Raw genomic sequence first — 27,293 nt, 5'->3', positions numbered from 1 at the left:
GCTACAAAATTGGTCGAATGAGCTTACAGAATACTCCTAAATGTTACCCCTAAAACTTTATTAGAACCAATTTAATGGTAAAATAAAACGAAATTAAGTAGCCAAACCGTGTTTGGTGTATATCCAACAAATTTTAATCATGATGATATACATATATTTAACCAAATATAACTACAACAAACTTTTTGTCAAAAAACTACAACAAACTTAACAAAAATTAAGGATCACCGAAATCAAATGAAAGGGAAGCTTTATTATTTTGGATTCAGATAGTGATGTAAGCCTTATTCACATCCTTATATTCTACAAAATTTCACATACTAGATAAAGCTTGATTTTAATTAAAATTCTAAAAAAAATCACCCGAATTCTTAATTTGCTATAATTGCTGACTGAAACCTTTATTCATGAAAATATTTTATAGTTTCAAATTTTCCAGAAACAATAGGAGATCAACTAAAAGGGTATGTGAAATTTGATTTTACTTTAAGGCCAAATATTTCTTATTCAAACCAACCGATAACAATTAATATCAATTCCAGATGGATCCAAGAAAAATAAAACGAATTCGTTTGCCGTCAAAAGTTGAAAAGAACTACAATAACATTCTTCAAAAGCTCACGGTTGCATGGAATACCAAATACGAATACAATTCAACCAAAATAGCAAACAATCCTAATAAATCAAACAAGAAGACCTGCTCTGATACCAATTGTAAGAGTTTTAAATTAATATTAATCACATAAATCATGCTCAATAATAAAGATTAAATTCATAATCTTACTTTAGTGCGGAAGCCAAACAAACATATGAGCATGTATATAAAACAGGATCTACGACATGTTGATTTATAAGGATTATAAGAATACCTGAGTAGATGAACCGTTAGATAGACGTAGAACAAACCGATCCTGAAACGTAAAGAGAGAGACGGACGACAAGTATCCGTTGGCTAGTGTGGTTCTTCCTCAACCGGTACTCCTTATGCCTTGAATTCTCTTCAGATGGGGAGAAGAGGTTATTTGCTTGTGTACGGTATATTGGGGACCATAGCCTATATATAGTGTGATGGTCAATTAGGGTTCCCATTATTCCGGAATTGGCCATCCTGGCATCCACTCATATTTTCGTCCATATCCACTAATTAGTTCATTAATTAATATCTTAATAGAAATCCATTTAGCCTTTTAACTTTATCTGATCACTTATCAACTAAGGCTCTTATTATGATAAATAGCTAATATAATTAATTTAAATATAAATGCCCACATAACAATTATTGGAATATAAAATATTCCAACAATACTCATATGCTCAATTGATTTGCAGCTCCAGTCAAATTCGATAAGTTCTTCTTTTCTCAATTTTATTTTATAGTTTGTATTATTTAATTGCACTTACAATTCTTTATACTCCATGAGATAATTCCATGTCATATTTTTCCAATAGTAATCAATTAGTGAAATTTCAACAAAGTAAATCATAAGGTGAAAACCCAAATAAAAACAAAGAGCTATAAATCTTAATTAAAGAAATGTATTTTATTTTTTTTATATTATTGGGGGAATATAAAAAGAATGTGCCGAATCTCAAGATAAAATTACAGAAAAGAAAATGCAATTGTTAAACAGCGGTAACTTTTGCATGGTAAGAATTTGTAATCTTTCTTCTCATTGCTTCAATTCTTCCAAGAATTCCTTTCACAGCTACATCAAATGCATCTTCAAGTGTCTCTAATCTAGAACTTGGATATCGATACAAAATCCTTGGAATAATTCTTATAATCTCTTCTCTCATAGCCAACACCTCACTTTTTGACACATTGAACAATCTCTTGTTAATCATTACCCTCTTCCTCTTGACATCTATTTCAGGTATGAAAACCGAGTAGCTAGAACCTTTTTTAGGTAAATGCCACAAATATTGTTTGTATGCAGATTGTGGATGAAAGAAAACCGGTATGCAACCCGCCAAAATCGAATCAAAAATTGATCTCCTAGTAAAAGAATCTCCCAGAGGTTGTAAACAAAAAACTGAATTCTGAAAAATATCCATAACATGAACCGGATCGCCACAATGTTTTTTATTTTGACCAAAATAACATCCAACAAGTTTGCAACTCTTAGAAGATTCACATTGTTTGATTAACTCATTTCTAATAGAAGATGTTAAATTAGGTCTTGGTGCACCAGCAAATGAAAACAAGTAATCCCTTTTCTTGTTTCTCATTTTCCTTTGCCACTCAATAATCTCATGATCATTTTTAGGATGAAAATAAGTTGGATATGGAATTGGAAATTCATTCTCATAACCACTTGATTCAATTAACAAAATTGACATGTTACTTGCTTCTGGCAAAAACATTAACTTTGTTCCCCAATCTTCATTATTATCACTTCTTCTTCTAAAATCATAACCAATTCTTCCACCAACCATAAAATAATCTTTTCCAGACATTTTTCTCCATTGAGGTGTTAGGATATTGGTTAGCTTGTATGATAAGAAATTGGCTGCAGCCTAAGCCAAGCCATGCCTGCTGGCCTGCAGATGTGCGCGCGCGCCTAAGCCTGGCCTGCCTTCCCTTGCCTGCAGGCTTGCACAGCCAACTGGTTGGCTTGGACTGCAAGCTGTTGTACTTTGCCTATAAAAGGCTTTATGATCAATGAATAAGATGAGCTGATTACCCTAAAAAACAACAATTGGTATCAGGTTCTCTCCTCTAGGGACCTGAAGAGAGAGAAATTGCAATTTCCTAACCAAAATCAGTTACAACCACTTTTGCAACCGTTTTACGATTCTTCTTCTTTCTTCCTCATCTGAAGCTTCTTCTTTTCATCAATGGCGGAAGAAACGAAGTACAATCACACAAAAGTTCCTAAATTTGATGGTTATTACGATCATTGGGCAATGCTGATGGAAAATCTCATACGATCAAAGGAACTTTGGAGCTTAATTGAACCAGGCATCACGGTGGCGCCACCTGATGCTACAGCTGAGCAATTGCAAGCAATTGAAGCACTCAAATTGAAAGACTTGAAGGTAAAGAACTACCTCTTTCAATCTATTGATCGTTCCATTATGGAAACGATTCTTGTTCGCAACACATCCAAAGACATTTGGGATGCTATGAAACGCAAGTACCAAGGATCCACGAAGGTGAAACGTGCTCACCTGCAAGCATTGAAACGTGAGTTTGAAGTTCTTGAAATGAAAGAAAATGAATCAGTGGAGCAGTATTTTTCAAGAACTCTTGTTATTGCAAATCGCATGAGTGCACAGGGTCAAACTCTGCAAGAAGTTGAAGTTGTTGAAAAGATCTTGCGATCTATGTCTTCAAAATTCAATTATGTGGTTTGCTCCATAGAGGAATCAAATGATGTTACAGCTATGTCCATTGATAGCTTGCAGAGTAGTTTGATTGTGCAAGAACAAAGGATGAAGAGACAGATTGCAGTTACAGATGAGCAAGCTTTGAAAATCTCCAATCCTGAGAGAGGTGCTGGTAGAGGGAGAGGAAGAAACAATGGTGGTAGAGGTCGTGGCAGAGGAAGGCAAAACAAAGAGTTTGTTGAATGCTTCAAATGCCACAAGCTTGGACACTATCAGAGTGAATGCCCTGAGTATGAAGGTAATGTTCACTATGCTGAATACAATAGTGTAGAAGAAATGTTGCTTATGTCTAGAACCAATCAAGAATCAAAAGTTAATGCAATTGAACCATGGTATCTTGATTCTGGGTGTAGTAATCACATGATAGGTCATCAAGATTGGTTCATTGATTTTGATGATAGTTATAGAGATTCAGTCAAACTTGGAGATGACTCAAGAATGGCTGTGATGGGAAAAGGTAGTGTGAGGTTAAAGATTAATGATCTAGTTCATGTGATTACCAATGTGTACTTTGTTCCTGGTTTGAAAACCAATCTCATTAGCATAGGACAATTGCAGCAAAAGAGAGTCACAGTTATCTTTAAAGATGATGTTTGCAAGATCTATCATGAAGAAAAGGGTTTGCTGTTCACTGCTGCTATGTCTAGCAATAGAATGTATATGATTTCTGCAACTGTTATCAACCCTAGATGTTTGATGTCTGCAAAGCAAGAATCAACTGTGCTGTGGCATGGAAGGTATGGTCACTTGCATTTCAAGGGATTGAATACCCTATCCAAGAAGCAAATGGTGAAGGGACTACCAGACCTTGAAGAAATATAAGATAATTGTGTTGATTGCTTAGCTGGTACGCAATCCAGAGACTCTATTCCAAAACAAGCAAATTGGAGAGCATCTGCAAAACTAGAACTGGTTCATTCAGACATCTGTGGCCCTATTACTCCTCAATCAAATGGAGGAAGTATGTACTTCATAACATTCACAAATGATTTCAGCAGAAAAACCTGGATATATGTGTTAAAAGAAAAGTCTCTTGCTCTTGAATGTTTTCAATCTTTTAAGGCCCTTGTTGAGAAAGAAGCTAAATGTGCTATACAATGTCTTAGGACAGATAGAGGTGGTGAATATACCTCTAATGCCTTTAGTGACTTCTGCAGTAAGGAAGGGATTAAAAGACAGCTGACTGCAGCTTATACTCCACAGCAGAATGGAGTATCTGAGAGGAAAAATAGAACATTGCTGAACATTGTTAGAAGTATGATTCATGCAAGAAATGTTCCAAAGAGATTTTGGCCTGAAGCAGTTAAATGGGCAACCTATGTGATGAATAGGAGTCCTACACTCAGTGTGAAAGATATGACACCAGAGGAAGCATGGAGTGGGAGGAAGCCATCTGTGCATCATTTTAAAGTTTTTGGATGTGTGGCTCATGTTCACATTCATGACAGTCAAAGAAAGAAGTTAGATGACAAGAGCAAAAAGTGTGTTTTGCTTGGTGTTAGTGAAGAGTCTAAAGCATACAAGCTTTTTGACCCTGTTGAAAATAAAATCATAATCAGTAGAGATGTGATCTTTGAAGAATCAAAGAGCTGGAATTGGAACAAACCAAAGAAGCCAGCTAGAAATGATAATGACTGGGAAGAGATTGAATCAGCAGATGGAAGTATTGATGAGGATCCAGTTGGTACTGATGAACAAGCTACAGCTATCAACAATGAAAATGTGGTAAATGAAACATCTAGTGATAGTGAAGCTGAGAGAAGTTCACCTCTTGGTCCAAGAATAAGAAAACCATCTGTAAGATTGAATGACTATGTAACTGGTCAAGCTGCAGAAATTGATGAAGATGAGTTGGAACTGCATAATCTTGCAGTGATTAACACTAACAATGATCCAATTACTTACAATGAAGCAGTGAAACATGAAGTTTGGAGACAGGCAATGGATGTTGAAATGGAGTCAATCAAGAATAATGATACCTGGGAGCTCACTACTCTACCAGCTGGCTGTAACTCCATTGGTGTGAAGTGGATATATAAGACAAAGTATAATGAGAAGGGAGAAATTGATAAGTACAAAGCAAGATTGGTGGCTAAGGGATACACACAGAAACATGGCATAGACTATCATGAAGTCTTTGCACCAGTTGCAAGATGGGACACTATCAGATCCATTCTAGCATTTGCAGCTAATAATGGATGGAAGATTTATCAATTAGATGTTAAATCTGCTTTCTTACATGGTGAATTGACTGAGAACATCTATGTAAGTCAGCCATTAGGGTATGTCAGTAAGGATAAGTCCATGGTGTATAGATTGAAGAAAGCCTTGTATGGATTGATGCAAGCTCCAAGGGCTTGGTACAACAAAATTGAGTCTTACTTCAATGCAGAGAAGTTTGAGAAATGTCTCTATGAGCATACCTTATTTGTCAAGTATGGTATGAAGAATGAGATTTTTTTGGTAAGTTTGTATGTAGATGATTTGATCTACACTGGAAACAATCAAAAGTTAATGGATGAATTTAAGTCATCTATGAAGAAGAAGTTTGCTATGACAGATTTGGGAAAGATGAGATTCTTCCTTGGTGTAGAAGTTAATCAAGATAGCCATGGAATTTTCATTACTCAGCAGAAATATGCAGCAGAAATCTTGTCTAGGTTTGGTATGGAACATTGTAATCAAGTGAATAGCCTTATAGTTCCTGGTTGCAAACTAGTTAAAGATGAAACTGAGCAAGGGACAGATGCAACTGTCTATAAGCAAATGATAGGGTGTCTAATGTATCTACTAGCCACAAGGCCTGACTTGGCTTATTCAGTATGTTTGGTGGCAAGGTTCATGGAAAGACCAACTAAGATGCATGTTACTGCTGTGAAGAGAATTATGAGATATCTGAAAGGTACTTTAGGGTTTGGAATTTTGTACAGGTCTAATTCCAAGTCTGATTTGTGTTTGAAAGGGTGGTGTGACTCAGATTATGCTGGTGATTTAGATGATAGGAAGAGCACTACAGGTTTTGTGTTCATGTTGGGAGGTAGTGCTATTTCTTGGTCCTCTAAAAAACAGCCAATTGTGACTTTGTCAACCACTGAAGCAGAGTATGTCTCAGCTGCAGCCTGTGCCTGTCAAGGAATTTGGTTGAAGAATGTGTTGAATTACTTGAAGATGAAGCAATCAGAGTGTATTTTGATCCATTGTGACAACAGCTCCTCAATTAAGCTTTCAAAGAATCCAATTATGCATGGAAGATCAAAGCACATTGATGTTAGGTTTCATTTCCTTAGAGATCTCACTAAGGATGGAACTATAGAGTTGGTTCACTACAGAAGTGAAGAACAGTTGGCAGACCTGCTCATTAAGCCTTTGAAGCTGGATTCCTTTTGCAAGTTAAGGGAGGGCTTAGGGATGTGTGATGTTAATAGCTTGATACATTGAACATTTGTTTTGTGTTTTGTGTTTGTATGTGTTCAATTAAGGGAGGGTATGTTAGGATATTGGTTAGCTTGTATGATAAGAAATTGGTTGCAGCCTAAGCCAAGCCATGCCTGCTGGCCTGCAGATGTGCGCGCGCGCCTAAGCCTGGCCTGCCTTGCCTTGCCTGCAGGCTTGCACAGCCAACTGGTTGGCTTGGACTGCAAGTTGTTGTACTTTGCCTATAAAAGGCTTTATGATCAATGAATAAGATGAGCTGATTACCCTAAAAAACAACATGAGGTTGTTGTGATAACCATTTTGTTGGGTTTTTGAGATTGGCTAAAATTTTGCAAACGTCAACCAGCCAGATGCTGGATCGCGATGCTGTAGCATCATCGTACAGCATCCTGATACTCTGTTTTGCGCAGAATTTCTTTTTCAAATCAAAGGAAGATTTAAGTCGTTTTTATATTTAAGCACGTGCGACTATTCAAGACGTGACTTGTTCTACAAGTTTTCCTGAAGGCGGTTTGAGAATTATTATTGAAAACAAAAATATAACTTGTTATATTTTTGAAAATAATAATTTATATTTTTTTTGTTTGGCCACACATGAAACAAAACAAATTATATTTCTGGAAATAATATAGGGTTGACCGCAATTTTTACAGCTGTGTTTGTCTGAAGACCTAGCTTGGACATCAAGACAATTGAAGACTATAAATATGTGAAGTCTCAAGCCATTCTACTCATGTATTCTAAACCGTGTTTTTTACAAAGTGTGAGTTTTTAAGGTTTAGAGTTTGTGTCTCTTGTGAGCCTTTCTTGTGTCGATTTGATGCAAGTTTAGGACTGGGTTTTGGTTGTTTATTGTAAGCTACTCTTAAGCTTTGAAGCACGGAGTTAGTGTGTGTGATTCACTCATAAGCTTTTAAGCAAGAGTGTGGTCTAGTTTCTAGGAGAGTGTCTCCATCATGATTATTATTATTGACAGCAACATAGTACGTGTTGTTAGACGAAATTTGGGACGGGGTCTCATTATCTAAGAGGTTCTTAGGTAGGATTGCACGGGTAGTGTCTAGGTGATAAGTCAAGTACCGGGTGTTGGTCGAGGGCTTTGAACTAGAGCTATTATAGTGGATTCATTCCTGGATTGGTATCCCCCAGAGTAGGTGACGTTGCACTGAACTGGGTTAACAACTATCTGTGTTATTTATTATTCTGCAATTTATTTATTTATTTACTGTGTTCTGCGACTGTCTTGCTGCAACATATGCTATAGCATCTTGTGCAATATTGTGTTCACTGCGTGCCAGATTTCAATTGGCATCAGAGCAGGCACCCTTTCTGGTTATAGGGTGAGCTCCAGGGAGAATGTCTGGCAACATGGACAAAGAAGGAGGGCTTGTAAGCAGACCACCGCTTCTCGTTGGTGTCTCCAACTATGATTATTGGAAATCACGCATGATTGCTTTTCTAAAATCTATGGATAGCAAAACTTGGAAAGCTGTTCTGAAAGGATGGGACCCCCTTGTGGTCATGGACAAAGATGGAAAGCCAACACTTGAACTAAAAGCTGAGGAGGACTGGTCTAAAGAAGAAGATGAGCTTGCTTTGGGAAACTCAAAAGCATTATATGCATTATACAATGGGGTAGACAAACACATCTTCAAACTGATCAAAAAATGTGTCTCAACAAAGGAAGCTTGGAAAATTCTTGAAACTGTTCATGAAGGTACCCATAAGGTAAAAATGTCTAAGTTACAGATCCTTACTACTCAGTTTGAAAATTTACGTATGAAGGATGAGGAAACGATTCAAGATTTTCATATGACTATTCTATATTATGATAATGGCTTAACTACACATTTGGTCCCTTACGTTTATTTTAGGTTTCAAGTTAGTCCTTTCCGTCAATTTTGTCACATGTGACAGTCAATTTGCACATGTGGACTGACACGTGGCACTTGGACACACTGACACGTGTACTGTTCAAACGGTGTTAGTGACAAAATTGACGGAAAGGACCAAATTGAAACCTAAAATAAACGTAAGGGACCAAATTGATACTTTTTAAACGTAAGGGACCAAATTGAAACCTAAAATAAACGTAAGGGACCAAATGTGTAGTTAAGCCTATGATAATCAATTTGATTCTTTGGGGGAGAAAATTCCCGAAGAAAAGTTAGTAAGGAAAATGCTCAGATCTCTTCCAAAGAAGTTTGATATGAAGGTCACAGCTATGGAAGAAGCCAAAGACATATCTCAGATGAAGCTGGATGAACTGGTTGGATCACTCCAAACTTATGAAAGTACTGCAAATGAAAGAATTGAAAAGAAAAATAAGAGCCTTGCCTTCTCATCTAAAAATAATGAAGAAGAACTGGAGGATGAAGAAGAATCTAATGAGAGTATCTCTGAGGCTATGGTGTTATTGGGAAAATAATTCAACAAAGTTCTGAAACGAATGGATAAAAGTCCCAGATCAAATTTCAAAAATAATGCTCCAGGCACTATGCGCAGCAATGAAAATCAAGGAAAACCAAATAGTGATGAAAAATCAAACTTAAACAGGAACATTCGATGCCATGAATGTGAAGGATATGGTCACATCAGACCTGAATGTCCAACATATCAGAAGAGAACAAAGAAAGGGCTAACTGTCAGTTGGTCTGAGGATGATGATTCAGAAGATGATACAACATCTATAACTAAACATATCTCAGTCTTAACAGGTATTGTTACATCTGATACAGAATCTGATGATGGAGAGGTAACCTATGAAGAGCTTGCTGACTCCTACAAGGAACTTTGTCTTAAGAGTGAAGAAATATGCAGGGTCATTGAGAAACAAAAGGTAACCATCAATGAGTTAAAAGCAGAAAAATTTGAAAATATATCAAAGATGGAGGAACTTCAAAAGAAGGTAAATTATCTATCCTCTGATCTTGAAGAAGCTAAGGAAGTCATTGAAAAATTAAATGCTGACATTTGGCGACTGAGAAAATTCTCTGACATGCTGTATAAAGATGATGATCATCTTGACAAACTTCATAAAGCTGATGGTCAACTGGAAGAAATCTTAGAGAAAAATGTTCGAAAGCCTAAGAATATTGGGCTTAGCTATGAGAATGTCAACAAATTCACAAAATACAGTCCTGACCTCATGTACATGGATCCTAGAGAAACTCAGAAGCAAAGGATGCCTTACCAGAAGCCGCAACATCATCAGCAGCATCTCCTGTCAAGAAACAGAAGAAAACACCATTCTTGGAGATGTCACTACTGTGGTAGAAAAGGGCACATAAGGCCTTTCTGCTACAAACTATTTGGGTACCCTAACAGACGTCCTCAACATAAACCTGTTTCCACAACTCCCTCCACTCAACAAGAATGGAAACCTAAAGTTGAACATGAGAAGAAAAGTGATACAACTCAACCTGAGAAAGAGATTACTGCTCTAATTGCTCACACATCACTTAGAGCCTCATCAAGGGAAGACTGGTACTTCAATAGTGGCTATTCAAGACACATGACCGGAATAAGTAAATTTCTTGTCGGTATAAAGTCTTATTCAACCAGCTTTGTAACTTTTGGTGATGGTGCTAAAGGAGAAATTGTTGGGATAGGGGAGCTCAAAAGTAATAGCTTGCCTAAACTAAACAATGTGCTGTTAGTAAGTGGATTGACTGCAAATTTGATAAGCATTAGTCAACTATGCGACCAAGGAATGAAAGCAAACTTCACCAAGTCTGAATGTTTGGTTACAAGTAACGAAGGTGAGATTTTGATGAGGGGTGTCAGATTGATGACGAATCGTCACACTCTCTAATCCAGGCCTATTTTAGCAACATTGGATGCATTTTAGTAGGTTTTTAGCAATAAAGATAAGAGAAATCTAACCATAAGCTTGATTACTTGTTTTGCAAGAAAACAGGAAAAATTGCAGGAAATGGACGTTTTTAACTACGCTGGGGGCGTAGCCCATCACGCGCCGCGTGATGGAGCTCACAGGGAGCCAAGATTTTTACTCCGATCACGCGCGGCGGGATACCTGACCACGCGCGGCGTGAAGCCTTGTTCAAGAAGAAGATTGCTCTCTGACTTGATCACGCGCCGCGTGATACCGTTATCACGCGCGGCGTAGTTGATGGATCTGCAACCACGCGCGGCGTGATAGATCTGGCGCGCGGCGTGGTTGCGTTCAGTATATATGGTTTCTGCATAATTCTGTTTGAGGGTTGGAAAATTCTGCAAATTTGATCTACATTCTGGGTTTGGAACTTCAAGATTGGGATTCAAGACTCCAGAGGATAGCTCCAAGCACATCGATAGCATGGATTCACAAGCCATGACATTGAAGCTAAGACGCGAACAAAGGGAGATGAGGAGCTAAGCTTCTTTGGAGGTAGGATCTAGGATAGTCTAGGATGTAGATAGATCAGTTGTAATCTGCTATATGTGTAAGAATCTACTCTGTTCATAGTGTTGATTTAATGCAATTCGATGTTTAATGCTTTATAATCCTTCATTAGTGTTGTAATGATTTGAGTTAAGTCACGTGCGAGAGTATTGATTTAATTTCTGAACTGAATTGCATTGAGCGCTCGAGTGTTTCCGGTCGAGAGATTGAGACATAGAGCGTAGCGAACGATTGACGCGCGTTAATATCATTCGTTGTAGGTAGCTTCCGCCCGAGAGATCGGGGGAGTATCGACAACGAATAGAGTGGATTTTGACAAGAGATTGCGATTCACTAATTTGTCGATCTAGTTGTGAACACTTGAGTAGATTCCTATGATATAGTAGATTGCATGTGGTTTAGCTATAGACTAGGCGATTCCGATGATTCTACCTCGCTTTTCCATTATATCAAAGCACGTTTTCTAACAATTCATCACTCAACATACCCCCAATTTATGTGTAATTCTTGCATAATGTTTATGAGCACTATTGGACTGGTTTGATCACACAATCCCTGTGGATCGATATTTTTATTACTACGTGGTAATTCGTTCACTTGCGAAAATTATCCATCAAGTTTTTGGCGCCGTTGCCGGGGATTGTGATTGATTCGACAAGGCAATAGTGTTCATATTTTCTGTGTTTCCTTTATTTTTTCTGTTTGATATTTTTTCTACCGGAGCGTTCTACTTGTGTGTTTCATTGTGCATGCGGAGAACAGGTCCCACGGAGCTACATTTCGATCCCGAAATTGAAAGGACAGCTCGCGCAATTCGGAAGGCAACAAGGGAAGCTCAAGCTTCAAGGGGAACAGCTTTGCCAAGAGATACACCGGACTGTCAAGGACAGACTTCAGCCACAATGGAAGAAGAGCAGGTTCCACCGGTTCCGCAACCGCAAAGGCGTACCCTTGGTGATTATGGGAGGAGAGACAATGACGCGTTGGCAAATCAAGGCTTTCAGCCGGCGAATCCTGTTTCATTCGACATCAAGAACACGGTCCTCTCCGCCCTAAAAGAGAATCCTTATTCAGGATCGGAAGCTCAATGCCCGAACTTACACTTGTCTCACTTCTATGAAGCCTGCGACTATACCGATCCACCGGGGGTGAGTGAATCAGACAAAAGACTGAGGTTATTCAAGCATTCTCTCACCGGCCGTGCTAAAGATTGGTTGGACACGATACTCGCCGGAACGATTGAGACTTGGAGACAGCTGGAGCGGAAGTTCTTAGATCGTTACTTTCCCATTCACAAGTTTCTAGAAAGAAGGGCTGAAATTAGCAACTTCGAACAAGCGGATGGTGAAACGTTGTATGATGCTTGGGAGAGGTTCAAAGTTTGTCTTAAAAGGTGTCCGAATCACGGTTTCGATGGCCACAATCAGATGCAAATGTTTACCCAAGGTTTGAGGGCTCAAACGCGAATGATACTTGACGCATCAGCCGGTGGTTCGTTGAAGAACCGTGACGAAACTGAAGCAAGAGAATTGGTGGAAAGCATGGCTCAAAACGAGTATAGAGCTACTAATGATAGAGGAGCCAAGAAGAAAGGCGGAGTGTTGGAATTGGATACTCAAACAGCACTATTGGCGCAGCAAAAGCTAATGACTAGCCAAATGGAAGCAATGATGAAGCTGCTGTCCAATCCACAAGTTCAATCTTCTCCAATAGGTAAAATTGACAATGTGCGCTGTGATTTTTGTTTGCAGGACCACCCAAATGGCGGATGCTTCCCGGAGGGTTCAGAGGAGGCTCGCTACTTAGCCAATTTCCGGAAGCCGTACAACAACAATAACAACGGTTCCGGGTGGGGGAACGGTATGCAAGGTCAAGGTGCACCGCAACAGCAGCAAAGGCCTCCATCAAGGATGGAAGAGACTATAAATCAGTTCATGCTCATGACCCAAAGCAACTTTGAAGCGATGAAATCGAGTCAAGCAACCTCTAACAAGAATCATGAAGCTTCTATAAAGAATCTTGAGGTGCAAATGGGTCAGCTGTCAAGACAGTTTTCTATGTTGCAAAACCAAGGAGGTTTCGGTGGAAACACTCATGATAATCCTAAAAATGAAACTTGCAATGGAATCACTTTGAGGAGTAGAGAGATACCTGAACGGCCAGCTGTGGAGAAGCCCTTGAAAAAGAAGGTCAATGAGGGAGAGGTTGAAAATAAGCAAGAGGTTGTAGTTGAACACGAGAGACATGAGGGAGAAGTAGGAAATGAAAAGATGTCTAAGGAAGTGGAGATTAGTAAGGATGAGGAAGAAGAAGTTGAAAAACAGAGGGAGATAAAAGAAAAAGAGAGTAAGAAGATTGAGAAAGGTAAAGGAGTTGATGAATCGCCATATGCTAGGATGCCTTTTCCTAGGAGAAAGAAAGTTAAGAATCTTGAGCGAGAGAAGGAGTTCAAGAAGTTCATGAAGGTGTTGAACAAGCTTGAGATGGCTATACCATTGGTTGAGGCATTGGAGCAAATGCCGAGTTATGCAAAGTTTTTGAAGGAGCTGCTCACAAAGAAAAGAAAACCATTAGATGATGAAATGGTTAGTATGACGGAAGAATGCAGCGCCCTCATTCAACGGAAGCTACCTCAAAAAAAGAAAGATCCGGGAAGCTTTACAATTCCTTGTTCCATTGGGGATCTTACTATTGGAAAGGCTTTGTGTGACTTGGGTGCAAGTGTAAATTTGATGCCGTTATCAATGATGAAGAAGATACCGGGAGCCGTAGCAAAGCCGACAAAGATGAGTCTCTCTTTGGCGGATAGATCCATCGTGTATCCGGAAGGCATCTTACATGATGTGCTGGTTCGAGTTGGCGGATTTGTGTTCCCAGTTGACTTTGTTGTCTTAGACATGGAAGAAGATAAGAATTGGGAACCCCTGCTGCTAGGAAGACCATTCTTAGCTACCGGACGCGCCCTTATCGATGTGGAGTTGGGAGAACTAATGCTCCGAACTGATGGTGAACAAATCCTTTTTAATGTGTTTGAAGCTATGAAACAACATGACGATGACACTCAATGTTTCAGAATTGAATTGGTTGACGAGGTCATTGAAGATATTTTTAAGGTTCAACATTCCTCCTCCACTCTTGAAAAAGTGTTAGTTAACTCCATGGATAATTTGGAAGACGAATGGGAGCGAGAAATTGAGTTATGTCTTAGCAATTTGAATGCTAATTGGATTGATGAAAGTCCTAAGTTTGAAAACCTCCTTGAAGTGAATAATACTGATCAAATGGAAGACGAAAGGAAAGCTCCCGAACTGAAGCAACTCCCTTCACATCTAAAGTATGTGTTCTTAAGTGATGATGCTTCGTTTCCAGCCATCATTAGCAGCAAACTCACTCATTTGGAAGAGGAAAAACTGTTGAGGGTCTTAAAGTCCAACAAAGCCGCAATGGGGTGGACTATCTCTGATCTAAAAGGAATAAGTCCCACTTTTTGCATGCATAAAATCAAGTTGGACGCTGAGTTTAAACCAGTTGTGCAACCTCAACGAAGACTCAATCCTACCATGAAGGAAGTTGTGAAGAAAGAGGTGCTGAAACTCTTGGAGGCCGGCATGATATACCCTATTTCCGATAGTGCTTGGGTATCCCCGGTCCATGTGGTGCCAAAAAAAGGGGGAATGACTGTGGTGAAAAACGATAAGAATGAGTTTATTCCATCTAGGACTGTTACGGGATGGCGTATGTGCATCGACTATCGCCGACTCAACACCGCTACCAGGAAGGATCACTTTCCCTTGCCATTCATGGATCAGATGTTGGAACGGTTAGTGGGGCAGGAGTTTTACTGTTTCCTTGATGGTTACTCAGGTTACAATCAGATCACCGTCGATCCGGAAGATCAAGAAAAAACCGCTTTTACTTGTCCCTTTGGGGTGTTCGCATATCGAAGAATGCCATTTGGATTATGCAATGCCCCAGCAACATTTCAAAGATGTATGCTTGCCATCTTCTCCGATATGATGGAGGACACAATGGAGGTATTTATGGATGACTTTTCGGTTTTCGGTAAGTCCTTCGATTTTTGTCTTTCTAATTTGAATGATGTGCTGAAAAGATGTATAAGTACCAATTTGGTTTTAAATTGGGAAAAATGTCACTTCATGGTAAGAGAAGGGATTGTTCTCGGCCACAAAATCTCCTCAAAGGGGATTGAAGTAGACCAAGCCAAAATTGAGGTAATCAAAGAGCTACCTCCACCGTTAAATGTAAAGGGGGTAAGGAGTTTTCTCGGACATGCCGGGTTCTACCGGCGGTTCATTAAGGATTTTTCAAAAATTGCAAAACCCTTATCATCTTTACTAGTCAAGGATACGGTGTTTCTTTTTGATGAGGCTTGTGTGACTGCGTTTAATTGTCTTAAAACTAAGTTGGTCACTGCTCCCGTGATCGTTGCGCCACAATGGGATCTCCCTTTTGAATTGATGTGCGATGCAAGTGATTACGCGGTTGGAGCGGTCCTAGGCCAACACCATAACAAACTTTTCCATGTGATATACTACTCTAGCAAGGTCCTTAATGAGAATCAAATTAACTACACCACAACGGAGAAGGAATTGCTAGCAGTGGTATTCGCTTTGGAAAAGTTTCGTTCCTATCTAATTGGGTCAAAAGTGATTGTTTTTACAGATCATTCAGCTTTGAAGTACTTGTTGACAAAGGGCGATTCCAAGCCGCGATTGTTGCGATGGATGTTGCTCTTACAGGAGTTTGATTTGGAAATTCGAGACAAGAAGGGGGTAGAGAATGTGGTGGCTGACCACCTCTCAAGGCTAAGCAACCCGGATGTTACTAATAAGGAAGAAGCTATTAAGTGTGAATTCCCGGATGAAAAATTACTTGCAATATCTGAGTTTCCATGGTTCGGTGACATTGCCAACCTCAAAGCTAGTGGATTCATTCCGGAAGAAATGACGGCACAACAGAAGAAGAAGCTCTTCGCGGACTCGCGACATTATTTCTGGGACGACCCATTTTTGTTCAAGATGAGTAGTGATGGCATGATTCGTCGATGTGTGGCTGATAGTGAGATCCGAGGTATTATGTGGCATTGCCATAACTCACCTTGTGGAGGGCATCATAGTGGCCCAAGAACAGCCGCGAAGGTTTTACAATGTGGATTCTTTTGGCCAACGATCTTTCAAGATTGTATGGAGTTTGTAAAAGCTTGTGATGCGTGTCAAAGATCGGGGAGTGTTTCTAAAAGAGATGAGATGCCTCAGCATGGCCTAACTGAAGTCGAACCATTTGATGTATGGGGGATCGATTTCATGGGACCATTTCCTTCGTCCCAATCTAATGTGCACATTTTGGTTTGTGTGGATTATGTTACGAAGTGGGTCGAAGCTACAGCCTGCCAAGCCAATGATTCAGCCACTGTGGTGCGGTTTCTCAAAAAGAACATATTTACAAGGTTCGGGGTACCAAGGATCTTAATCAGCGATGGGGGAAAGCACTTCATTAATCAGCATCTTGAAAATTTGTTGAGGAAGTATAATGTTAAGCACAAGGTTGCTACTCCTTATCATCCTCAAACTTCCGGACAAGTTGAAGTGTCCAATCGTCAGTTGAAATAGATTCTTGAGAAGACGGTTTCTTCATCAAGGAAGGATTGGTCACTCAAACTCGATGATGCATTATGGGCATACCGTACTGCATTTAAAACCCACCTCGGGTTTTCCCCGTATCAGTTGGTTTATGGGAAAGCATGTCATTTACCCGTAGAGCTTGAGCATAAAGCATACTGGGCTGTTAAGCAACTGAACATGGATGCCACACTCGCCGGTAGAGCTCGGTTGTTGAAGCTCAATGAGTTAGAGGAGTGGCGCGAAAGGGCATATGAGAATGCAGTACTGTACAAGGCAAGGACTAAACACTATCATGATGCGAAATTAGTTCCAAAAGAGTTTCACGAAGGACAGTTGGTGTTACTGTTCAACTCCCGATTCAAGTTATTCCCCGGTAAACTCAAGTCCAAGTGGTCTGGTCCTTTTATAGTTAAGGAAGTGTTTCCACATGGGGCTGTGGAAATCTTCAAATCAGGGGAGGAGAATCAGAGTTTTAAGGTGAATGGTCAAAGGTTGAAAGTTTATCGTGGTGGAGAGCTCGTTCGGCACAATGTGGCTCTTTTCTTCCAAGACCCTTAGGGGCATGGAACGTCAAGCATCGGGACGTTAAACAAGCGCTGGTTGGGAGGCAACCCAACGGTTTCTAATGTTTAGTTGTTTGTTTTGCAATATGTAGGAAGGTGCGCAGCATTCGGCAGCAAACAGAGCAAGAACAGAGGACTGTTGAAGTGAACTACGCTGGGGGCGTAGTGCAATCACGCGCGGCGTAGTATAAGTTGAGGAAAGGGGTGCCTCTGGAGTATCGATCACGCGCGGCGTAAAGGCTTTCTACGCGCGGCGTGATGAAGGAAATACAGTCTGGTGTTTGGTTGTAGGCCTCAGATCCATCCATCTAATCTCTGCTCTGCTGCTACTTTACTACTCTTTCTATACCTTTTACTTTCGTTTATTTTACTTTCGTTGGTTTGTAATAATATTTTGATGTTGCTTGGATATTGGCTGGATGTTTTATTTGTGTACTCTGAATTTGAATTTTGTCTTGTATTATTGTGGAATGGTTTTTACTTCTAGAGTTTGTTTCAATATTTTGGCATGTTCCTTCTAGTTACTTGAGTATCAATTGCATGATTTTCTCCGTGTGTGATTTGTGAAACTTGCAGTGCAATAGCTTGTTGCACTCATGTGATCAAGAGGCAAAGGAAGGGAACGCACACTTTTTGACCGGTTCTTTGATTCGACCCAACCGAGAGGTATTGAGCCAAACACTCCTTTTCCTTCTATGTGTGATATCCACTCATGTATTGTCTCTCGATTTTGCTTGTCGTCTTTTTATTTGATTGGTACTTTTGTAGCACACACGAGGCATGTTCCTTGGTACCTTTGAGCCTTTCTATCCGCCCTTACATATAATTATCCTTTGCTTAACCAATTTGAGCTGAAAAAGAAAATGTTATTTTGCACAACCTTAAGAACATTTTTGAAAAAAAAAAAAAAAAAAAAAAAAGGAATGACTTTCTTGGAGGTTAGGCACCTAATTAGTGGTTGATGCGCATTGCTCACCGCTAAGTTTGGGGTTGCTCTTTGGAATTAGCAACAAATAAAGTTTGGGGTGAGGGTACTAGAGATTTTATAAAAGTTTTGATTGAAAAATTTCAAAAATTGCAAGGCAAAGAAGAAAAAAAAGAAAAAAAACAAAAAAGAAGAAAATGAAAAAAAAAAAAACAAGATGGATGAATGTGAAAAAAAAATATATGGAAAAGAAGTGATAGCCTTGAATTCAAAAGAATTGAAAAACTTTGTTTGATGATGTGAAATATTTCTCTAGTCCAATATATTTCAAAAGGGTTTGGTTTATGGAAATGTTCTTTGACTAATAGGGGGATCTAACTCCAAGTTTTTCTACTACTTATCCAAAATGTCACCATCCACCTTAGCCAAGCCACGTTATAACCCTAAAAGACCTCTAATGTGTGTGCACAAAGTGAACCGAATGAATTCTTAGATTACTTGCAAAATTATTGTTGACTTGCATTGATGTGTTGATTTGAGTGAATTACCAAAAACTGAAGAGTGCATGTGAGTAGTGTGATGAAATCATAGAGCCTTGGTCGAAAAGTGTGAACTACTTGAAAATGTCTTGCGGGAACGGTTGTGCAATTGAGCATTGTTTGCAGGTGGATCATTGATCATCAGGTGAGTCTCACGTATGTATGATTCGAGTGAATTTAAGGAAAATGCCAAGGTCTTGACACAAAAGCTTGAGGTAAAAGTTGTTTCCTTGAGGACAAGGAAAGGTTTAAGTTTGGGGTTGTGATGACGAATCGTCACACTCTCTAATCCAGGCCTATTTTAGCAACATTGGATGCATTTTAGTAGGTTTTTAGCAATAAAGATAAGAGAAATCTAACCATAAGCTTGATTACTTGTTTTGCAAGAAAATAGGAAAAATTGCAGGAAATGGACGTTTTTAACTACGCTGGGGGCGTAGCCCATCACGCGCCGCGTGATGGAGCTCACAGGGAGCCAAGATTTTTACTCCGATCACGCGCGGCGGGATACCTGACCACGCGCGGCGTGAAGCCTTGTTCAAGAAGAAGATTGCTCTCTGACTTGATCACGCTGCGCGTGATACCGTTATCACGCGCGGCGTAGTTGATGGATCTGCAACCACGCGCGGCGTGATAGATCTGGCGCGCGGCGTGGTTGCGTTCAGTATATATGGTTTCTGCATAATTCTGTTTGAGGGTTGGAAAATTCTGCAAATTTGATCTACATTCTGGGTTTGGAACTTCAAGATTGGGATTCAAGACTCCAGAGGATAGCTCCAAGCACATCGATAGCATGGATTCACAAGCCATGACATTGAAGCTAGGACGCGAACAAAGGGAGATGAGGAGCTAAGCTTCTTTGGAGGTAGGATCTAGGATGTAGATAGATCAGTTGTAATCTGCTATATGTGTAAGAATCTACTCTGTTCATAGTGTTGATTTAATGCAATTCGATGTTTAATGCTTTATAATCCTTCATTAGTGTTGTAATGATTTGAGTTAAGTCACGTGCGAGAGTATTGATTTAATTTTTGAACTGAATTGCATTGAGCGCTCGAGTGTTTCCGGTCGAGAGATTGAGACATAGAGCGTAGCGAACGATTGACGCGCGTTAATATCATTCGTTGTAGGTAGCTTCCGCCCGAGAGATCGGGGGAGTATCGACAACGAATAGAGTGGATTTTGACAAGAGATTGCGATTCACTAATTTGTCGATCTAGTTGTGAACACTTGAGTAGATTCCTATGATATAGTAGATTGCATGTGGTTTAGCTATAGACTAGGCGATTCCGATGATTCTACCTCGCTTTTCCATTATATCAAAGCACGTTTTCTAACAATTCATCACTCAACATACCCCCAATTTATGTGTAATTCTTGCATAATGTTTATGAGCACTATTGGACTGGTTTGATCACACAATCCCTGTGGATCGATATTTTTATTACTACGTGGTAATTCGTTCACTTGCGAAAATTATCCATCACAGATCAAAAGACAATTGCTACCTATGGGTGCCCCAAGAAGAAGCAAATATGTCAACATGCTTAATCACGAAAGAAGATGAAGTAAAACTATGGCACCAAAAGCTTGGTCATCTTAATCTAAGAAGCATGGAGAAAGCAATATCTAAAGAAGCCATCAGAGGTCTACCAAATCTCAAAATTGAAGAAGGAAGCATATGTGGTGACTGTCAAATTGGAAAACAAACCAAGATGCCACATCCAAAGCTGCAGCATCTTACCACCACCAGAGTGCTTGAGCTTCTACACATGAATTTGATGGGTCCTATGCAAACTGAAAGCTTAGGAGGAAAAAGGTATGCTTATGTTATTGTTGATGACTTCTCTAGATACACCTGGATAAACTTTATTAGGAAGAAATCAGAAACCTTTGATGTGTTCAAAGATCTATGTATTCAACTTCAAAGGGAGAAAAATAATGTTGTATTAAGGATCAGAAGTGATCATGGTAAGGAGTTTGAAAACTCAAAATTTTCTGACTTATGTGCCTCTGAAGGTATTATGCATGAATTCTCATCCCCCATTACACCACAACAAAATGGTGTAGTAGAAAGAAAAAATAGAACTATACAAGAGTCTGCTAGAGTAATGTTACATGCAAAGAAACTTTCTCATGGTTTTTGGGCAGAAGCTATGAATACTGCTTGCTACATTCATAATCGTGTCACCTTGAGATCTGGAACTACATCTACTCTGTACGAATTGTGGAAAGATAGAAAACCCACTGTTAAGCATTTTCATGTGTTTGGAAGTAAATGCTATATCTTGTCTAATAGAGAACCAAGAACCAAAATGGATCCTAAAAGTGATGAAGGCATATTCCTGGGATACTCAACAAATAGCAGAGCCTACAGAGTATATAACTGTAGAACCAAAACCATGATGGAATCTATAAATGTGGTAATAGATGATACTTCAAGTGAAACTGCTAAAGATGATGCAGAAGATGCTACAGCATTTATCCCAAGTGGTGAAGATTCTGAAACTTTTAAGGAATCCAAGAATGATACAGAGGTTACCATTTCTGAACCAATCTCTGCTACTCCAAAGAAAGGTCCTTCCACTCGTACTCAAAAGAATCATCCTACAGACCTGATTATTGGTAATCCTAATCAAGGAATTACTACTAGAAGGACACTTGACTTAGTTTCTAATGCTTGTTTTGTGTCTAAGTTTGAACCCAAAAATGTGAAGGAAGCCCTCACTGATGAGTTTTGGATAAATGCTATGCAAGAAGAGCTAAATCAGTTCAAGAGGAATGAAGTTTGGGACTTAGTTCCTAGACCAGAAAATGCCAATGTGATTGGTACCAAGTGGGTCTACAAGAACAAGTCTGATGAAAGCGGGACTGTGACCGGAAACAAAGCAAGGCTGGCTGTACAAGGATATTCACAGATTGAAGGGATAGACTTTGATGAGACTTTCACTCCGGTTGCTCGTCTCGAATCCATCAGATTACTTCTAGGAGTGACATGCATTCTAAAATTCAAGTTATTTCAAATGGATGTGAAAAGTGTCTTTCTCAATGGGTACTTAAATGAAGAAGTATATGTGGAACAATCAAAAGGGTTTGTTGATCCAAGCTTTCCTAATCATGTTTATAAATTAAAGAAAGCTCTATATGGATTAAAACAAGCACCTCGAGCATGGTATGAAAGATTAACTGATTTCCTTATTAGTCAAGGCTACCGGAAGGAAGGAAACGACAAGACTCTATTTGTAAAAGAAGATCAAGGCAAATTTCTGATAGCACAAATCTATGTTGATGACATTGTCTTTGGAGGAATGTCTAGTGAGATGGTACAGCATTTCGTGCAGCAAATGCAGTCTGAGTTTGAGATGAGTCTTGTAGGTGAACTAACCTACTTCCTTGGGCTCCAGGTAAAGCAGATGGAAGATACTATTTTTATCTCCCAAAGCAAGTATGCAAGAAATATAGTGAAGAAGTTTGGTATGGAAAGTGCTGCTCATAAAAGAAACCTGCAGCAACCCATTTAAAGCTTACCAAAGATGAAAAGGGAGTTGATGTTGATCAAAGTCTTTATAGAAGCATGATAGGAAGCTTATTGTATCTTACAGCCAGCAGACCTAATATTACTTTTGCTGTAGGAGTATGTGCTAGGTACCAAGCTGAGCCAAAGATGAGTCATCTTGCTCAAGTGAAAAGAATCTTGAAGTATGTGAATGGTACATGTGACTATGGAATCTTGTATACTCATGGTGAGAATTCTATGCTAGTGGGGTATTGTGATGCTGATTGGGCAGGTTGTGCAGATGATAGAAAAAGCACCTCAGGAGCTTGTTTCTTTTTAGGCAACAATCTTATATCTTGGTTCAGCAAGAAACAGAACTGTGTATCTTTATCTACAGTTGAAGCTGAGTACATAGTAGCTGGTAGTAGCTGTTCCCAGCTATTATGGATGAAACAAATGTTGTTGGAGTACAATGTGGTACAAGATGCTATGGCATTGTACTGTGATAACCTTAGTGCAATCAATATTTCAAAGAATCCTATCCAACATAGCAGGACGAAGCATATTGATATTAGGCACCACTTTATTAGAGACCTAGTTGAAGAAGGTATTGTGACTCTTGAGCATATTGCAATTGAAGAACAATTGGCTGATATTTTTACCAAGGCTCTAGATGCGGTCCAATTTGAAAAATTGCGAGGCAAACTTGGGATTTGCCTATCTGAAGAGTTATAGCAATTATTGCAAGTGTGGCGTGCAGTTTTCTTTTCAATTTATTTAGTAATGCACGCTATTATGGGTAATGTTGAAACATCTGAAGATTTGGTAACAATTTTGTGTCTGTTGATGATAAAGATGTTTCTTGTGGTGAGAAAGTATTTGTCAGAGAAAGTTATGTGGTGTTCTCCCCTGCTGTGTTTAACATTTGTTGGTAATGATATTAGCGCTCCAACTGAGGTCAAAGATGACTCTGTGTTGGAACATGTCAAGAAGAGTGTTCCTGAGAAAGATGCTGCACATGATGCTACAGCATCTGCAGCACGGGAAAATTTGGATAACATCGTGATACCCGAGTCTCCATATGATGTTATTGTTCCTGACAAAGAAAAGGGTTCTGAAGCAACTACTACTGATAATGTTTTTGTTCATGATATCTATGTGATTCCTTATGTTGATGATAGTGGTAAAACTATGTCTGTTCCTTTGAATGTTGATGAATCTGCTGAGAAAGATTCAAATGTTATTTATGTGGACAATCTCAACCTTACTTAGAGGACTCCTGCTTCTAGTACTAGGAGGTTAAGGAGCAATGCTGGTAAAGGTGTAGCTGTTTCTAATGTTCCTGTCAAGACTACCAAGGAAAAGAAAATCTATAGTCTTAAAAGACAGTGGAGTAAGATTACTGGGCCCTCTGAGCCAAAGAAGAAGCTTTTGAGGAGGAAGACTATTTCCTCTAGTGATTCAGAGTTTGAGGAAGACCAACATGCTACTGCATCGCCTGCAGCATCCTCAAAGAAGTCTGTGAAGAAAAAGAGGATCCCTCAAGATGTATCCCATGTACCCATTGACAACATTTCCTTTCATCGTTTTGAAAATGTTGACAGGTGGAAATTTGTGATAAAAAGAAGGCTTGCTGTGGAAAGGAATTTAAGTGAAGTTTTTTTTACAATGCCAAAAGCTTGTTGATTTGATTAATGCAGCTGGATTGATGAAAACTGCAACTGGGCTCCAACTACTCATTCCAATACTGTGGCTACAGGTTTGGCTAGGTTTATATATGTTGTAGGGACCAGATCACCTTTTGCCTTTGGTTCTTATATTCTTGATGAAACTGTTCTGCATGGTAAGTCATGTACTGTGAAGATGCCTATAGTCTTTCCTACACTGATGTGTGACATTATTCTAGCTCAACATCCTGACATTTGTACTAAGGCTGGTGTTCCTAGTAAGAGAGGTTGTGATTTGTCTTTTGATTTTAGACTGTTTGAGGGTACACATGCTGCAGACTGTGCTGCATCATCTGTCAATCAGTCAAACTGATGTTTTGCCTAGGAAGCAAATGACTGTTGACCTCAAGGTGTTTTCCAATGTCAATCCTGGTGTTCTCGATGATAATACTGAGGTAGAGGAGGAGGACTCTGATGCAAGTCCTTCTATATGACCTGCTTATGCTTTATTTGCATGCCCTTTTGGATTTTAATTTGTTGGGCTACGCCCTGATGCTCTCTGGATTGTAACATGCATAATCCATGTCTTTTGGGTCCGATACTCCAGGTTTTCTATGCCCTGATGGTTTGTATATGCACTTTATGAGTTCCTATGCTCTGATTCTCTCTGCACTCTATGTTCTCTATGATCTGATAACTCTGTGGAAATATGTATTTTGCTCCTACTATGTGATACTGACTTTATTTGTCATAATTTATGGCTAAAAAGGGGGGAGTAATATGTTGTGCATGATGTGATGCATAATGCTATAGCATACAGTATAGCATGTCTGTTCTATGTGATATGCAAGTTTTGAGGGGGAGTGAAGTTTATGCATATATTGATGGGGAGTAGGTAGAATTTATTTTTCTACTACTTATGATATGCATGCTTATATAGGAATTTACTTTTCCTATCCTCTGTGGCATTGATTAAATATGAAGGAGTTTATTTCTCCTATCTTGAATCCACTATGTGAGAGTTTATTTCTCGCTATCTGTACTTTAAGGCTAGATGTGTTATGTTCCGCTGTTGCATGCCTCTGATGCTTACGTGCTAGCTATCCTTTCATCTGATGAACTTTTTACTTTCTTTCTTAGTTGTGTGCTTATGTTGACTCGAAGGAAAGTTTAAATAGCTTAGCATCGTTCTACTTTCTTTCCTAGTTGTGTGCTTATGTTGACTCGAAGGAAAGTTTAGACTGTATCTCTCTATGCACTGGCCTAAGGTTGTTTTAGCCAAAATTTGCCAAAGGGGGAGATTGTTGGGTTTTTGAGATTGGCTAAAATTTTGCAAAAGCCAACCAGCCAGATGCTGGATCGCGATGCTGTAGCATCATCGTACAGCATCCTGATACTCTGTTTTGCGCAGAATTTCTTTTTCAAATCAAAGGAAGATTTAAGTCGTTTTTATATTTAAGCACGTGCGACTATTCAAGACGTGACTTGTTCTACAAGTTTTCCTGAAGGCGGTTTGAGAATTATTATTGAAAACAAAAATATAACTTGTTATATTTTTGAAAATAATAATTTATATTTTTTTTTGTTTGGCCACACATGAAACAAAACAAATTATATTTCTGGAAATAATATAGGGTTGACCGCAATTTTTACAGCTGTGTTTGTCTGAAGACCTAGCTTGGACATCAAGACAATTGAAGACTATAAATATGTGAAGTCTCAAGCCATTCTACTCATGTATTCTAAACCGTGTTTTTTACAAAGTGTGAGTTTTTAAGGTTTAGAGTTTGTGTCTCTTGTGAGCCTTTCTTGTGTCGATTTGATGCAAGTTTAGGACTGGGTTTTGATTGTTTATTGTAAGCTACTCCTAAGCTTTGAAGCACGGAGTTAGTGTGTGTGATTCACTCATAAGCTTTTAAGCAAGAGTGTGGTCTAGTTTCTAGGAGAGTGTCTCCATCGTGATTATTATTATTGACAGCAACATAGTACGTGTTGTTAGAGGGAATTTGGGACGGGGTCTCATTATCTAAGAGGTTCTTAGGTAGGATTGCACGGGTAGTGTCTAGGTGATAAGTCAAGTACCGGGTGTTGGTCGAGGGCTTTGAACTAGAGCTATTATAGTGGATTCATTCCTGGATTGGTATCCCCCAGAGTAGGTGACGTTGCACTGAACTGGGTTAACAACTATCTGTGTTATTTATTATTCTGCAATTTATTTATTTATTTACTGTGTTCTGCGACTGTCTTGCTGCAACATATGCTATAGCATCTTGTGCAGCATTGTGTTCACTGCGTGCCAGATTTCACATTTCATTAATTCTTTTGGTGATTCATCTCTTATTGAAATATTGAAACCTCCCCAAAGATATTTGCCAACATCAAGACCAGCATAGTATGGTACATAAATTGCTGAAGCCAATGATGAATCATTGGTTAAGCACTTGTAATTTTTCATTGTGTTGTGGAAAATTAGTTCAAGTGAAAATTGATTTGTTGCTTACCAATTTTCCTTTGATAGCACTTTTTTATTTGATTTTTCAACAATCTTAGATCCTAAACCTAAGTTTGATAAGTGAGGACACATATTTTCCCACTTCATGAGAGTGTCACACCCTTTCAACAAATCCTCGTTGAATCTAGCGGGGAGATCATAAACATAGATATATTGGCCTAAACAAGGATCTAATTTTTTTGGTGCCAACTTTGTAAAAACTTCATCAACATTGGCTTGAATCAAAGGAGGAGTAGGGGAATTAATAATATATTTTCTCCTATTCCCTTCATCATGGATCGTAGAAACATTTTTTGCTTCATTGGTTACACTATTATTTTGGTTATAAGTAGTGTTACAACAAATAATTTCACTGAAATTGGTAGAAAAATTCAAGGGTGTATTGGCTATGATCTCTACTTGCTTTGGATTATTCATGAAAGGAAGTAAGTATGTGATTCTAGTATTATTGGTAGCCAAATAAGAATAATCTCGACTAAGGAAGACCGAAAAAATAAAGAGTGTACTGAGTAATACAAACCGGAATCTAATCAAGTGTTTCCTCAACATTGATATGTCCATCTTCAACTGTTGGCCCTATTTTCAAGATGAATATGTAACAAGTTTTTTTCATGATTTTGAAAGGTAAGAGGAATTATTGTATAAGAATAAAAAGAGTATAAAAATAAAAAGAACAAAATTTAAGTAGGATTTCATTAAAAGAAATAAAAAATATAAAA

The 27,293-nt window shown here is 38.9% G+C and overlaps 1 pseudogene; it reads right to left on the bottom strand.

Annotated features, from left to right (window-relative positions):
* Nucleotides 1-1,623: 1,623 nt before the first annotated feature.
* On the bottom strand, nt 1,624-26,991 carry LOC123922383 (annotated as a pseudogene).
* Between the last annotated feature and the right edge of the window lie 302 nt (nt 26,992-27,293).

The sequence above is a fragment of the Trifolium pratense genome, linkage group LG4 (genome assembly GCF_020283565.1).
Source record: "Trifolium pratense cultivar HEN17-A07 linkage group LG4, ARS_RC_1.1, whole genome shotgun sequence".
NCBI classification, from domain to species: Eukaryota; Viridiplantae; Streptophyta; class Magnoliopsida; order Fabales; family Fabaceae; genus Trifolium; species Trifolium pratense.
The sequence above is the reverse complement of the archived record's forward strand: the minus strand, read 5'-3'. Positions and strand labels throughout refer to the sequence as shown.